Source organism: Bidens hawaiensis, unplaced genomic scaffold, assembly GCF_021521415.1.
Source record: "Bidens hawaiensis isolate Kalapana, Puna unplaced genomic scaffold, B.hawaiensis_p1.1 tig00006068_1, whole genome shotgun sequence".
NCBI classification, from domain to species: Eukaryota; Viridiplantae; Streptophyta; class Magnoliopsida; order Asterales; family Asteraceae; genus Bidens; species Bidens hawaiensis.
Window position 1 is genome coordinate 1,303,623 of NW_027491401.1, and position 17,236 is coordinate 1,320,858.

General features: G+C 32.9%; 1 pseudogene across 1 annotated transcript; it reads right to left on the reverse strand.

The window, feature by feature from the left end:
• Positions 1-8,254: 8,254 nt before the first annotated feature.
• Positions 8,255-15,305, reverse strand: LOC143631440 (uncharacterized; annotated as a pseudogene). The gene is made up of 20 exons (XR_013153359.1): positions 15,188-15,305; positions 14,996-15,056; positions 13,673-13,709; positions 13,403-13,533; positions 13,182-13,313; positions 12,791-12,901; positions 12,597-12,707; positions 12,434-12,512; positions 12,192-12,325; positions 11,951-12,090; positions 11,764-11,814; positions 11,607-11,689; positions 11,450-11,525; positions 11,274-11,382; positions 10,700-11,147; positions 10,392-10,605; positions 10,184-10,258; positions 9,670-9,837; positions 9,340-9,469; positions 8,255-8,845 (listed from the first exon to the last, which is right to left on the reverse strand). The product of XR_013153359.1 is annotated as an uncharacterized LOC143631440 (transcript).
• Positions 15,306-17,236: the final 1,931 nt, after the last annotated feature.

The window sequence follows — 17,236 nt, forward strand, 5'->3', positions numbered from 1 at the left end:
ACTTGTATGTGTGTATATATATATATATACAATGTTATACATAGAGAGAGAGAAAGAATCTCTTGTAGCAGTATATTTTTTTATGATATAGCCAAAACAAATCTAAACCATTTAAAAAATTTTATTAGTGATTTATGTTTTCTAAAAGATAATTTTAATTTAAAAAAATCAGTAATAACTATTAAATATTTGGTCATTATTATTTATTATATATCATAATAGCAGTACAATACATAGTTCAAGATGTCCTTTTCAGTGTGATGTAATGTGATTTAGTGGTAAGAAATTTGGGTTTTTTTAATAAATTTCAGGTTCAATCTTCATAAATAATATTTTAGGAGGGGGCATAGATGGCTTAATTAAGAAGGTGATCCCTCTAACCGATCTTCTTTTAGTCATGGCAGTTTCCATTTGTTCATTGGATTTCCATTCGTTCGTTTGATAAGTGTAGCCTCTGAACGGGGCTAGCAACGAGTGGTGGGCTTTTGTTTTCACTAAACTGGGTTATCTGGGACTTGGGGGATAATTAAGGAGGTGATCCCTCTAACTAGTCTTCTTTTACTCATTGTAGTTTCCATTTGTTCGCTGGACTTTCATTCGTTCGTTGGACTTCCATTCGTTCGTTTGATAAGTGCCGCCTTAGGTTTTCACTAGACGGGGCTAGCAACGACTAGTGGGCTTTTGTTTTCACTAAACAGGGTTATCTGGGACTCGTGGGATGATTAAGGAGGTGATCCCTCTAACTAGTCTTCTTTTACTCATTGTGGTTTCTATTTGTTCGTTTGATAAGTGTCACTTCTTGTTTTCACTGGACGGGGCTAGAAACGACTGTTGGTAAATGATCATATCAATATTGTAACTTTACGAATATGTCATTTAACTCTAGGTAAGTTTTTTTCTTAAAGATTAAACCGTATGAATGGTAAAACCTAATGACATGACCATAAACAACAAGTTAATCAAGCACATGATTTCAATCTTCTATATGAATCAACTGTCTAAAAAGAAACATAATAAAAAGTGTAATGATATACAATTATACATGTCTAATTATATGTTCAAAAGTATGTATGAGTCACTCAATATTTGACGTGTGTCATATATTTTCTTTGAACTTTTTCTTTAATTTTGTGATGCATCTTTACTTTTTGTTAAATATATTTTTATACATAATAAATAAAATACAAATATTTTTTTCCAACATTAAATCAAACTAAAATGTTACAATTTTTATCTTTAAATAAGTAAAATTTTAATCAGTAACTAAACCACAAACACCTAATCATCAAAATGGATCAACCCAAGATCTCCTTGGGTATGTAAATTAGTTGATATTTTCTATCAACCCCACATATTATTCTTGCATTAAAAATATAAACTTTAATAACAGCAATATTATAAAAGCAATGACAACTGTAAACAAAATAAAATTATGGGCCACCTACATGGGATGCTTTTGTTTCCTTTGTGTGTTTTTCTTTTAGTTTTTTTTTTTAATTTTATTTTACTAGAAGTTCCCTTTATTCAAGAGGAAATCAAATATAATGTTGTATTATAACTGTTTTATCATATGATTTATTAGGGATATTTTTCTTAAAATATTTAAGCAAATTTAAGTGTGTATTACATAAGTTTTTATTGCATAAATTTTAAGTCCTTCGTACTCTTTATCTAATTTAAATTTTTTAAGAGAAATAAAATTCCTTTTAATAACATGATATTTTAAGAAAAATCGGATTTTAATAATCAAATTGGCCGATAATAATTTATACAGCCAATATGACCAATGATATACTTTCAGTTTTCACTTTCGTTGCCAAAAGTATATCTCACTCTAACTAAAAAGTAACTCTGATAACCATAATATATAGTTTACTTATTGTTTATCCTAATCAAAATGTTGCAAATTCCACAACAACATATCTTACACAAACCCACTAAAATTATAACATGCACACGTGCGTGTGTGTGCTCACTCGTGCACTATGTTTGTGAGAGGGAGGGGCCCACCTCCTCATCTGAACAAGGTCTGCAGATCCGGGCATCACGTCCATAAACCTGCTCCACATCAATGTGGTCCGCAGCATCATCGTCCATTGCCTTCCACCTCATCCGGACGTTCCTACCGGACAATCCATACGTTGTGGTTGCTCTTATATATAATACTTAAAAGTAACATAAACAAGTGTTTAACTATAATTGTCTAGTTACTTAAAATTGGATTGTGTAATAAACATTCCTCTTTATTTACTTGTGAATACCCCAATATAAAAAAATGTCTTATTTCTTAACATTTTAGTGGATAATAAAAATTAAACTACAAAGAAGATGCCTAAATCCTGCACAAATGACACATGGTAAAGTGTGTACTTGTAGTCAATTTGTTTGTACCTTTGTCTCATAATAAATGTTATGTGAATCATGTGACATGAAAAAAAACACTACTGAATACCAATAACTTGTCCACTGTTATGTTGGATAATATATATATGTGTATATATATATATATTGTATGTATGTATTTTAAAAGAAGCTGGTGTAGAATAAAAAAAATACTAGTGTAGAATTTTTTGTTTTGGCCATTTGACTCTTAACACATATCTAGATTACATCTCTTAACGATAAAAAATTAAATAACTTCTGAAATAACTATTGTTTGTATATTTATACGAAATATCAAATTCATTTCATTTTTAACTGTCTATTATTTCTATTAATCTCAAGTATCATCTTTTGATCGATGTCGGTCTTAACTAATGAATTGACTGACAATGATATCTCCTTTTATCATATTTATTTCTAACGATTCGCGACTAACAGAATGCTAATGCCGTTAGTTACAGGTCGCCAAAAAAATACTTTTGCCAGAAAAATACTTTTGGCAGGAAAAATCATAAATTGTTCCGAAAAACTCAACTTGAACACCATCAGCAACCAGCCACCACCACTTGAGCACCAACAACAGATTCCGACAATGGTTCAACGACCTCCGGGGATTTTACTAGAAAAAAGTTCCTAAAAGTTCGATCTAAGATTACAAAGAGGTTTGAGACGAAATGTTGAGTTTTCCGGAAAAAAAATATGTTTTTTTACTGCCAAAAACGTTTTTATAGTGATCCGCAACTAACGGTGTTAACATTTTGTTAGTCACGGACTGTTGGGAACATATACGATAAAATGTGGGGTCATTATCAGCCAATTCGTTAGTTATGACCGACAGTGACCAACAGATGATAATTGGGATTTATAAAAATCAATACACATTTTTAAGTTATGCTAGGTTATTACTTATTAGTATCATCATAAATAGTTTATAATGTACAAAGGTGTGATTTGATTTGTTTAGTTTATTTACAAGTAAATTTTTAACGAGTATGTGTTTTTCTCACGAATTTACTACTTTTTCTATTTTATACGTGAATAAAGTTGATACATGAAATTTATTCACATTCATTACTATAGATGTCAAAATATTATCTGTTTGTTAGCAGAAAAAAAAATGGGAGTTTTAATTATAAGATTTTTTGTACAAGATGACATAAGAGTATGGCAAAAATGAAAATGGAAGCAAATTGAGACTAGTCATAATGTTGTGTCCAAGAAGTGGTTAATACTTCATAGAGCATGGGCATTAAAGGGGCTTTTTTTAAGGGTATTCATCTATATCCTTTTCTATATCTTCTTCTACAATACCCTTGATTTTTCATATTTTTTAAAGAAATATTATTATGCTACTAGCATTTACGACCCGAAGCAGTTGCGAACAGGGGTTACTAGGCTCAATACTCATAAAAAATTTCGAACAAAATCGAGAAAATTTACCCTACAAAGCGAAAAAACGAGGGACGACCAGTAGGGCTAGTAAATTGGGTACCTGTGTTAAAACAGGATAAGACATGCTAATAAAAAAAAGTGTGGTATGTGATTTTTTTTCCCATCATTTTCCCTTTTGATACATGAAACTTAAAACTGTTTTATAGTCATAACAAATAAAGTAGTTAAACGGGTTATATTCTTGTTTGGCATATACTTGTATTAAGTGTGTCGTTTCTAACATGTTAAACCCATCAAGACACGAATTGCTAGCCCTAGTAACCAGAACACCCCCGCCCCCTCATAAGTTGTGCCCCTTCAAGGGGGGGATAATCCAGTAAGATCTATACAAGCGTGTTTCCCCATGCCCATCCATACCGTAGAACGTCTGCTGGCCGGAGAGTAGACCTCCCTTCAAGGGGATCCGACAGGAAATTCACATGAGCTTCCTTTTGCTTTTGGTACATTTGGGTCCCTTGCCCCCGAAGTTATTACGTTTCTTAAAAGAGTTCAACGGGTCGTGCACAGTAACTTATCGACGCCAAATAACTATAACTTTACTTTCAGTAGGATCGGGTTTGACATTCAAAAGGAGGCCGCGGCGCAGCTTGTTGCCCACTTACTCACCTCTCTATTGTAATTGAATCATTTTATTTAATATATGAAGATTTTAAATTAAAACTAATATCTAGTAATCCTGATAAATTGACTGTCCCTACTTCATCGCCCGACTAACGTCCTAGTAATTTTTACGACACTGGATATACGTGTTAGCATAGAGTTTTTAAGTTTAACCAAAGTATTCGATATTCAAGTGATAAAAATTATTAAGAAAAAACAAAAATATAAAATGTAGCAAATGATATAAAGAAGTCGGTGGTGTTTGATAAGTAGGAAAGTCTAAAAAAGGAATAAAGCAAACCGAAAATGATGCAATTGTTAATGATTTAAGTGCATGAAATGACAAAAGCAACAACATGTGGTGTATTAATTAGCATACCTGGCTTCCTCATCTCATCTCTTTTTCAAATTTCAATTATTATTCATTAATATAAGTTCTTTTCTTATTTAATAATCGACAAAACCTTCAAATAAACTGCTGGCTAAATTTATTATATCGGGATACATTCATCTAAGACTAATGTTCGTAAATACCCGCCTAATTGCCTAAAGGCATGACAAAGCGGTGAGATAAAATCCGTTCAGTTTAAGAATTTAACTAGTGAACCTCTCCTACTCGCCTAGTCTACTATTACCGGTGCCGCTGAAACTAAATGATGGGACAAGAATCAAACATAGGTCACAGAAACGAAACGCCGAGTCTTTCTCTTACTAATCTATCAACAGCTCATTGACAATTAATATAAGTTCTACACTTCAATACTAATATATCACTTGTATTACAATAATGTTAAGGGAAAGTTAAACAATATAGTTTATCAAGTTTTTTTTAGATGATATTGGAATAAAAAGAAACAATTTTCTTATATGGTTAAAGTTGTCTCTTTTTTTAAAAAAAGAAGTTTAACTGAAACTTTTACGAGTTTGACCGGTTTTAACAAAACACTTAGGCTGAGCTGGTAAATACGATTTCGGACAATAGCAAGCCAAATGGTTGTGTTGGATGGTTGGTTGGACCAGCCGGACTAGCTAAATAGTCTGAAAATAGTTAGGTAAAACAATTAGATCAGGGTTTTTTTTTCAAGATACTTTTATTAGCTAATCATATAGTTAGTTCTAGCTTATTTGCACTTTGATATATGAAAACTCAGTTCTTTGGACTTTGATTACATGATTACTCTAAAACCAATTGATTTATTTATATTTGGGTGTTCGCTCGGTTTCAATGGTTTATGAACTCCATTGCTTGTCACGGTACAACATTTTTAACATCGGTGACTTTTCCAACGACAGTTTCAAGTATTAATAAACAAATTCGGTCGGACAAAGTTGGTTAATTCGGTTTTGGATATCTTCTAGCTTCACTTAATCACTCATGTATGTATGATGCTCCAAATTAAACATTAGTATGTAGCATATTGTTACTATCATTTTACATTTTACCATTCATGAATCTAACACTAATGAGACTGGTATTATTCTTAACTAAATATGATGAGCCTAAAGAGAAATGGCTTGTAGGTCATCCAAAGGGCCATATATTTGTGCCCTTATTCATTTGTTCACATATGCTCATATTCCCACAAAGAGAGACATGTGAAGACCACTGACCACCCAATATGATTTTGCTCTTAGTAACATCATAATATGTTATGACCCGTCCTGACCTGACCTGACCCGACCCGACCCAACTTGACACGACCTATATAATGAGTGGATAACGTTTACGAGATTTTAATACAGCTACAATACGAAAAATAAACCTCAACATACTCGGAGTTGGTGTTGTGAGTCGTTAATATGGTAGATAGAAATGTGTCGGGATTTTTGGTAAAAAGAAACACCTATGAATTTCTTGACAGACTCTCTAGAAGAATATTCAAGACTCAGACTAGCTGACATTTTGGTCTTTGGATAGATGGAAGGGAAACACGTGTCTGTGTGTGTGGATCCGACAGGTTTGTCGATCTGCTTTAAAAGTTGCTTCATACAAAGTGACTAAACACGAGAAAGTGTGTCTTGACAACCAACACATGCTTATACTATTTGCATTTGATTTTATTTCCTCATGGCTGAGGTTGTGAAACTACTTAGCCGAGTCCAACGGGTCAAGTACAATAATGTCAATATGCCATGACTCAAAAATCTATCAGTATAGTTTTTAAAAGACTTAATTTTTCGATCCAAAACGTACTACCTACACAACTGGTTGCATATTTTGCATTCTATTTCAATGTTAAAAAAGTAAATAATTAAATCAAAATAATTGATAAATAAATAACTATTAAAATACACTTATAAAAAGGGCATTTTTGTAATTTTGTTAGTAACAAACAAGTAACAACTCTAGACCTATGAAAAATAATAATAAACATATTAATATGAATCAATATTATACCAACTACCACCACATTTAGTGTAACTTAAGCAATACCTTGCACGGCATAGCACATGGATGCACATATAATGTCAAAATCAATGGCTTCTATTTCAAACTCAATCCACCAAAGCCACCTATGCATTAAAGACTTGTAATTGTAAATTATACATAATATTATTTAGTGCGGGACCCACATTTGATGCTATTTAAAACCCTAGTCCAACTAAATGGTCCCAAATCTATAAATCAAATATCAATTCAAGACTCACATCAATGTTTCACTTTTTATTGCACAAGAATAATAGTCACTTAATGGTGTTTCAATTGTGTGTATTGTAGGTCTAATTGAGTTAAAACCGCTCATAAGTTAGTCGAGATTGCTCGTTAAAGACTCGAGTTTATACAAGGTCAATTTTGAGCATAGATTGAAGCTCAATGACAAGTTTGAGCCCGAACTTCACAAAACCTAACTCGACTTAATGTAAATATCTTGTTATTACAATTGTAAACTAGTTGCGCTAAACCCGCGCATTGTGGAGAGAACTCAAGCGGTATGGCTTCGGTTAGCTATGGTATCGGCTTGTACAACTAAAAACTTGTTGGGTTGCTTATGTAGCTTAATGCAACTTGAGAATTATCATATTATAAAAAAGTTGTAGAGCTAATTATGTAATTAATGAAACGCGAGAGTTACTGTATTGAATTATAAATAGGTGTGGGTAACATTTGTGTCAATGAAACTTGTAATGTGTAAATATTGGTGTCCGTTTTCAAAACTAAATTTTTAATATATATTATAATATAATATAATATGTACAAATGATTATATATGTACATAAATAAAACAATAAATCATGAAACCTTTAAAAGCTCTATTTTTTACCTATTTTCTCTCAAAACATCAAATTATTTTATTTGTAAATAGAAGTTTCTTATTCATTTGACCCGAATCCACGGGTATAAATCTCACCAAACCCAAATAGTCATTAAACATACTATAACGTCTTATTAAATTAATTATTCTCACCAAATATTTGATATAAAATTCTATAAAATAGGGATATAATAAAAATTAATATCCGATTTTTTTTTAAAAAAAATCATTATTTACAATTTATAAAACAATTTTAAAGCAAAAAAGAATATGTCTCATCAAGCCCAGATAGTTAAACCCTAAGTATATTATTAATTTACTTACAATAAATAAAATTAAACTCTAAAAAAATAAATGAACCAAAACTCGAGCACTCTTAAATTAAACGAACGAGCTAAGACAAGCTCGAACTCTGATCATAAACAAGAAAAAATCATATAAAAGATATTGTATGAATCTTTTCAAAATTTTGAATGGTCCAAACTTCAGTTTCTAACATGTAGGAATAATTTGTAATAAGCACAATTTTAAGTTAAAAGGTTACACAACATACCAAAATTGCCATCTGAAACCATGAACCTAAGACTGGAACCACCTTCCGAGCCGTCTGGAACCTTGGTTTTCACCTTCACTTTTGTTCGTTCGGTTTCCCGAGAATTTGGATCGATATTGCTCGATAAGCATGTCAAGTTTATCCACCGTGTCTTGCCCTAACGGGTCCTTATTTTTCCTTCTTTTATTTGAGCCAGTATCGCCGTTACGTGACTCTTTTTGATCCCTTGACCTCTTGTTATTGGGAGCAACAACTACATTCATGGGTCCGGCCCAGGCTGCAAAACGAGCCCTTAGTTCTTTTCTTTCTTGTTGAGCCTCCGACGGTTCTTTAGAGCCCGTGGTGGGTTTGGTTTCAGTTTCTGATGTCTTATCCTTCCTATTTTCTGGGGTTTTGCTTTTTCTTGACGAGTTGTTTGACTGGTCAATGGGTCTGCGAAAGTTGGTTTGATTCTCTGGGTCACCATCATTGTTACCGTCATTGTTACGGTCATGATTACCGAAATCTTTATGTTGAAATTTGATCTTCTCGTTACGTTGCTTCAATTTTTGGGCGTTGTCAAGAGCAAATTCCACAATTGGACGATGCTCGGGAGTGAAAGTTTCTGTGTTCCATAAAAAACGTTTTAAGATATATGTTTGACCACCGTAAAGGGTCAACATTACAGGAAGCAATTCAACCCGGGCTATGATTTATCTCTTGACATATAAGATCAAAACAATACTATATATAAAAAAAAACAAGTAAAAAATACTATAAGTATATTTTTAATTGCATAAACTAATATAACTTCTATAATCTTATTTGACACACCGATAATTTATCAAAAAGGTTTTTCGGGTTCAACCCAAAAATTAGCCATTTTGGACCGAACCTATTTTTAACCATATAAAAGGTTTATATTTTAAATTGCATGAAACTAGGTAAATCACTTAAAAAAAAGAATATGATTAAATTATATAAAAAGTTGTTTCGTGTCACGCAACCTGATCAAGAAGAAAGACAATTTTGATTTTTGACCCGAGCCTAAAAGGCCAACTTAAGTCAACCCACCCATTTTCGCAACTCTATTGACAATCAACGAAAATAAAAACATACCAGGATTATTATTAAGAACTCTAAGAGCCACAAGGGCGTGTTGATGTTCTGTAAACTGGATAAAAGCAACACCACGGGAATGATTCTTTGAAAGTTCTTTTCCTTTGATAGAATCTTTCAATAACTTGATCTACACAAAGCATTACTAATATAAGAAAAAGCTATGCATAGAAACTACGGAACTTATAATTTACAATTTTGACCCGTTAGGTTGTAAATTGGTCAATTTCAGTTATTTTATCTCACACAATTGATATAAAACATATTTAGATTAAAAATAATATTAATAAAAGAACAAATAAATAAATAAAAACAGGTCAAATAGGTTACCTGACGGATCATAGGCTTTTGTTTTGTAGCACGAGATGTGACCGCATTTAAGCAAAGTTTTTTAAGCTGTCTATCAGTCATTGACTTTGGTACATTGTACATAATAAGTCTCGTTTTTGAAACATGAAAATTTGGGGATTTAAGTTTAGTCGCCATCTTTTGTCCAGCCTGCAAATTCAAAAATATATATATATATATATATATATATAATTATGTAAATACTAATAATCAAAAGCAGATTATCAACTATTATAAAATGAACCATAGGAGTTAGTGTTTTGACTTGTGAGTGTTAAGTTAATTCTCATTACTTTCAAAAATTGAAAATGAAACGACTATAAAAAGTCTTCAAAATTAGGTTAAAATAAAGATACAAAGATAAATTTTAGTTCACTTATAAATATTTAGTTCCATCTCAATGGTATGAAACTAACTATTAGACCTATAGAACCAAAACCAAAGTTGCAACTTCATGTTGCAAAACTTGTTTATCCAAACTGATTATTTTATACACTTACGATCGACGTTTTGACATGTCACTCTCTGAAACTCCTTCAGCAGCTGGAGTACCCTCAAGAATCAAACCTTCCTGATAAAACAAAAATAGCTTCATTTGTCAGTACCAAGTTAACAGTGGTCAAACGAGTCACCAGAGTCCCACCAATCACCCACTCTGACCATTTTGTCCATCTACGAAACACACAAAAATAATTATAACCAACCTTTGCTAAATAGAGATTGCGGTGATCAACTTCTTCCTTTATTTTCTTTTCTGCTTCTTTATTCTGAGCTGTTTCTTTATCTAAAGCCCTCATAACTTCTAACAGTCTGCCTTTGAGAATAATCCCCAAACCAGCTACTGCAGTTGCCGCTTCAAATGCAGCATCAGCACCATCAATCGTTTTAAATTTAAGAAATCCAGTTCCCTTTGGCCTCCTACAAATAATTACAGCATTTTTTGTTAATTAATTATAATAAAGAGTAAGCAAAAGCAAAATGAAAAATTATTAATCTAGACTGGTAAAATTACTTGGTGATTTTATGTCGAACGAGAAAAAACGACTGGATTTCACCAAATCCTATGAACCGTTGTTTTACTTCATCATTAGTGATATCAAAAGGAAGATTGGAGATAAAAAGTGTTCTCGCCACCTCTTCGTCTGTCTCAACTGGTTTAACATTTGACTTTTCGGATTTGATCAACGTTTCAGATTTGGTCGAAGTTTTGTTTACATCCACGGTTTCATCACTCTGCTTGGAAGACGCAGCGTTTTCATTCGATGAAAGGAAGTTGTTTAAAACTTTTCTTGCAGCGTCTGCTTCTTCATCAAAATTGGCTTCTTCTTTTACTAAATCAGTGTCGTCCGACTCATCTGACATGTCAGCATCTTTATTAGAATGCTGTGTGTTTTTGTCCAATTCTTCATGGTCATCTTCAACATCACTTTCATAGTCCCCTTCTTCACTTTCTTTATCTCCTGTAAATACCTTGAACTTAGATTATGAAAGTTTAAATTGATTAAAAAAAACAATCTAGACTATCTAGCAAATTTAATATATCAAAATATTCAAAAAATGAAAGCTAGTGTAAAGAGCAAAGTTACCATCTTCTAAAGCAGCTTGAGAACCAGCTGTATAAATTTTCTTTGGAACAGCCCAATCAACAGCAATGGGCCTTTTACCAAAGTTTTTGCCATTAAATTTCTGTATTGCCTGAAAAAATAAGATTGAATAAATGTTAAAAACGATTGCAAAATATGTAGGAAAGAAAACAAACAACGCGTTAATATCATTATCCTTACATTTTCGCATCCTGCTTGCATGTAAACTTAACAAACGCAAATCCCTTTGCCAGCCTAAAAGAATAAAATAACTTTAAATAAATATGATATGAAGACAAAGGAACCCTTAACATAAAAAGTAAAAAAATGATGTACCCGGTATCAGGTTTTTTAGGAATAAATACATCCCATACAAGACCTGCTGCTGAAAACATTTCTTTTATCTCATCAACGCTCGCCTGTATATAACTTTAAAAAGTTAAAGCTCGCATCTTGTAAACAGTTAAAATAAGATAAGTAGAACTTCATTTACCTTGAAAGGAAGATTTCTTATAATAAGCTTCCACTTTTGTACCTTGGAACCCTGGTATCAATTACACGAACCATTAGACAATCACAGGTTTCTAATAGTAAGCGAATGTAGCAATTTATGCACATAGAAACTTGAGCTTCTTATAATAAAAAAGTTTATAAATTTGTAAAAATTTAAACAAGCTTACTTCTCCACCTAACTGGCGGGCCCACACTGTGCCTCCGTTTAAATTCTTCTGATGCACCTTTGCAACACAAGCCCGTGCAGATTTGACACTTGTGTAGACTATAGATGAAGCACCTAATCTGCATCCATCTTGAACAAGTCCTGCAAAGGTCAACATCAAAAATAAGATTCTTTGAAGCATTATATAAAGATGATATTCATATATATCCCTTCTATATTTCATAATACCATATTGTATTTACCATGATGTGAAATTTCTTCTTTTGGAAGAGGGTGAGTTATGGAAGAAACGGTCCCACATTCTCTAGCAAGCCTGTGAACAGCCTCTGCCATGTCATCATTGAGAAGTCCACCAATTATAACCGTCCTCGCAACCCTGTTTATAGCAATAATAATTAGAGATTTACAGTATAGAAGTTTCAAATTGTATATATCATAAACGGACACATGTATCATCCAATTAAATAAATAGATACCGAAATACCTTTGCTTTTCTGAAGATGCCCCCTCTACACGTTCGGTCTTCGAGGGAACTACTGCTTTCTTCGGCTTATCAACTTTTCCTGCGTATTTATAAAATACGGGGTCACTATATTGATACTGGAAGATTCTAGTGGCAGTAAATAAAAAACTGTAATTGTTGAAACCTTTTTCTTGAGAATCAGATTGTTTATTCTTTACTACTGGTTCTAATGAATCATCCTCTACAAGTTCGGTCTTCAACGGGATTACAACTTTCTTCGGCTTCTTACTTTTTCCTGGATATATAAGAGGAGGTCATACTTTAGTGATAGTAGAAGATTCTAGTAGCAGTAAATAAAAACTGGGTGATTGTTGAAACCTTTTTCTTGAGAATCAGATTGCTTCTGCTTTACTATTGGTTCTGACGAATCATCCTCTACATGTTCGATCTTCAACGGGGTTACTGCTTTCTTCGGCTTCTTACTTTTTCCTGGATATTTAAGAGGGGGGTCATTAGTGATAGTAGAAGATCCTAGTATCAGTAAATAAAAACTGTGTGATTGTTGAAACCTTTTTCTTGAGAATCAGATTGCATATTCTTTACTACTGGTTCTGATAAATCATCCTCTACATGTTCGATCTTCAACGGGGTCACTGCTTTCTTCGGCTTCATACTTGTTCCTGGATATTTAAGAGGAGTCACTTTAGTACTTTAGTGATAGTACAAGGTTCCAAAAGTATTGATTCAAAAAGCGAGTAATTATAGGAACCTTCTTCTTGAGTATCCTGTGCTAATTTATGATTTAATAAGGGTGTTAAGGAGTCATCCTTGTCATCCTTAATATCATTAGCAATATCATCATTGGCATTCTTTGCAATAATAGTGTCACCAGATGGAATCGCTGAAGTTGAAAAAATATGCATAAAATCAAATGTTTAAACAAGCAAGCATATTTAAAAAAGTATGCATAAAAACAAAAGTTATATGAACCTTCATTTCCTTTAGATCGTCTTTGTTCGCGTGGGGCCCTGTGCAATGCCTGTTTAACTCCAACGGTGCGACCTCCAACTGAAGAACCATTTTTCAGCTCAATTGCACGCTTGGCATCATCAGTAACAGCACTGTCGATGAAAATATAAACCAAAAGTAAAAAAGGTAGCCTATTGACAGATATATGAAAAAGAATCTAAACATGTTTGTATAGTAAAGTAGATGAGTAAACAAAACTAAAAAAGAACAATATTGCACTGACAGACTTACAATTGAACAATAGCAAAGCCACGGTGTTCATTCGACCCTGTAACATACAAACATGTGTAAAAATTTCAGTTTCTAATAATAAAAACAAGGCTCAAATTTTAGACAAAATGATATAAAACAATTTATATCTCAGTTTTAATAGTGCCCCTAGTACTTTTGTATTGTAAAACTGGAAGGGCCTCATTTGCAAATTAAAAAACCATATTACTCTATTCTTACAGAGCTGTTTAAAAAATTGAAAATTTTCATGTTGTTATTTAACATAATGTTTCCTATTTTGGTCAAACTTCCTAAAACTATTTATTAACCATTATCATAGTTGAGAACTACTTATGTGATGATTTAGTTCTACAATGTCTAGTCAGTAATCAAACATGACAATTTTATTAACCAATAAAAATAGCCCTTACATAGGCAAACATTATTTAGCAGATTTCTTGGAAAGTCTAAACTACAAGTCAGTTTTCAGCACCTAAAAATAAATGTAACTATAGGGCTAAATAATAATATTGTGCATTTTTACTTAAGAGTTATCCCACCATTTCTTCCCGCTTCTCGATTCAAATTACATTAGATGACACTAGCTCTTGTAAATTATAATGAAAGTGCAACTGTTATTCTGAAACCGCAAACTTATAAGATTCGTTAATCAAATTGCACAGTTCGCTTCGTAACTTCATATAGCCAGGTATTATCATTTCAATCTATCTCAATGAATCAAGTCAAGTTTACAATACAATGCTCTCCTCATTATATAGATGAAGAGACATTAAGAATAACAACAATAACTGGCAACCAACTCTACAACCGCAGGTCTAACTAACTCCACCAAATTCAAGTGAAAGCTGTACACGTAATCTCATATTATAACATCTTTCAGCTCATGAGAAAGCTCGATCGAGCCGAGCTTAAACGAGCCCAAAACCAAGCTAGAGCTTACAAATAAGTTCGTTTTTTAAGCTCGTTTGATAAACGAGCCCAAGACCGAGCTTCATTTATCAAGTTCGAGCTGGCTAGCGAGCATAATCGAGCCTGTCATTCATATAATTTTAGTTATATATATATTCATATATACGCATAAAAATATATATATATATGTACAATAATTATTAATTAGAGTGTATAGCGTTATGAAAAATAACTCGATAACGTATACTATGTTATATATAAAATTAGAAATGAAAAAATATACACATAAATAACTATAAATATACAATACTAATCAAAAATAGTAAACGAGCCGAGCTCGAGCTTGAAAAACTATTAACGACCTCGAGCTCTGTATATGTTAAACGAGCCGAGCTCGAGCCTAGTCAAGCTTACCTTTCTCTGTAACCATAAAACACCTTCTAACTGGTCCGACATCACTGAACGTTTCTTCCAACTGCAAAATAATAATAATAATAATAATAACAATTAGGTCAGTCAAATTAATTTACTTACAGTTTAATAATAATAATAATAATTTCACACACAAATACTGAAATACATACACGTAATTAATAATAATAATACCTGAGAATTAGAGAAAGTGTAGGGCAAATTGGTGACGTAGACAGAGGCTGGACTGTACTGGCTTTCACCGTTCTTATTCTTCACCATTGATTTGTGATTATTATTGTTAAATTGAAGCTTAAAAACACATTAAATAAATATATAAATAATCGAAGTTTTATATAATTTACTATAAAACGATTACAATAAAGTGGCAGGCAAACGGGCAACAAGCTGCGCCGCAACCCCCTTTTGAACAGCAAAGCCAATCCTGCTAAAAACGAAGCTTCGAGACCTAGAAGCTGAAGAGGTTCCGTGTACGACGCGCTGAACCCTACTCAAAAATTTCACAGCCTCTGGAGCCAGAAAACCAAATGTATCAAAGGCAAATGGTAGAAAGACATGTTGATTATCTAAACAAGCTTTCTCGTGTTTAACAACTTTGCCCGATTCAGCCTTCAACGCAGCCTGACCCACAACAAATCCACGGTCCCTGAGCCCAACAAGAGGTGACACTCCTGTAAGATCCACACAGGCGTGTTTCCCCCCTGCCCACCCGAACACAAGAATATCAGCTGGTCATAAAGTAGACCTCCCTTCAATAGGATCCGTGAGAAAGTTTACAGGGGCCTCCTTTTTAGCAGAAATCCCTGCCCGTTTAAGAACATCACACAGAACATCCCTAACCAGATCATGTCTGTATTTAAAGCCAGGCAATTCTTTGCAATGCACCGCATGGTCACCAAAAGAATCCAAACAGACCTTGCGACAAATTGGGCAAGGTTCATCCATCGGGAACATAGGGATCATTAACCGGTACTTAAGGATAGCCCGATTAATAATAATTAAGCCCAATTACTTGGCCCAATAACTAATCATCATGTGCACAAATCGGGTATTTCTAATACCTGGTTCCAGGTTTGGGTATGACCGGGTATTGGAAAATTGGGTATTGATCATGCACGGGTTGGGGTCGGTTCCGGGTATTGTCTCTAAAAGTCATACTCTATGCATGTCGGGTATAAAACCGGGTATTTGAATACCATGTTTCTGGGTATTGAAAAAACCCTATATTTGGTTTTTTTCCTGGTTTTTTTTTATTATAGATTGAGTTTTTTTAAATGATGCATTTTGGGGGTATTTTTGTAGTATTTTTCAATTAATTTTGGGTATAGATCGGGTATTTGAAATACCTGGTCTCGGGTATTGGAAAACCCCAGTTCCGGGTATAGATTTGATTATGGTATTCGGGTGTTGCTGGGTAAAATTGGGTCCGGTTCCATGTTTGGGTTCGAGTAAGTAAAAAACCTTGCTATAAAAAACAGGTTCTTGGTTTTTTTTTACGGTATTGAGGTCAACATCTGAGCCAAACCTTTAACAACTTTTGATTATTAAAAACCAAAACAAAATGTTTAAATTCAAAACTGAACAAAACACAACCGTTTTGTTTCATGGTTTGAATTCATGTTGTCCTTTGCACAAATGACAACACTTCAAAACTTTAACCTTTTATTTCCGATATAAACACCAAAAGAAACCCAACTTATTTGGCAATTTCTTTTAAAAGCTAAAACTATATATATTGCTTGTTAAAGTTTGCTTTGCATGATATGTTGTTTTTATTTCATTACTAAGTTATTTTGAAGGGATTGATTCGACTTCAAAGCAATGTACAAAATGCGTAGTGCTAAAACATAAATCAACAGTGATATGGAATGCACCCCGGATGTTTGCTTCTAGTGGCCATGGACGGCCAGTCCACATCATATTGTGTTTATGTTTTGAACGTTATGTATTTTCTTGTCCATTTTTGTAGACTGATTTCTAGATGTTTAAGCTATGCTTACGAGTTAACTTCAACCATGTTTGTATGAAACTTAGAATTTTGATATTTAACAAAAATAGAAAATTTACATTTTGATTTTCAAAAACATGGATGATTTTTGTCTCTTTGATTTCTAGATGTATGAATAACAACAAATGCAACTTGAGATAATTTATTCAGTGTATAATAATTTTAGTAAAAACAATTAGCATTACAAGTTACATAAGTCAAATCATTATCAAAAC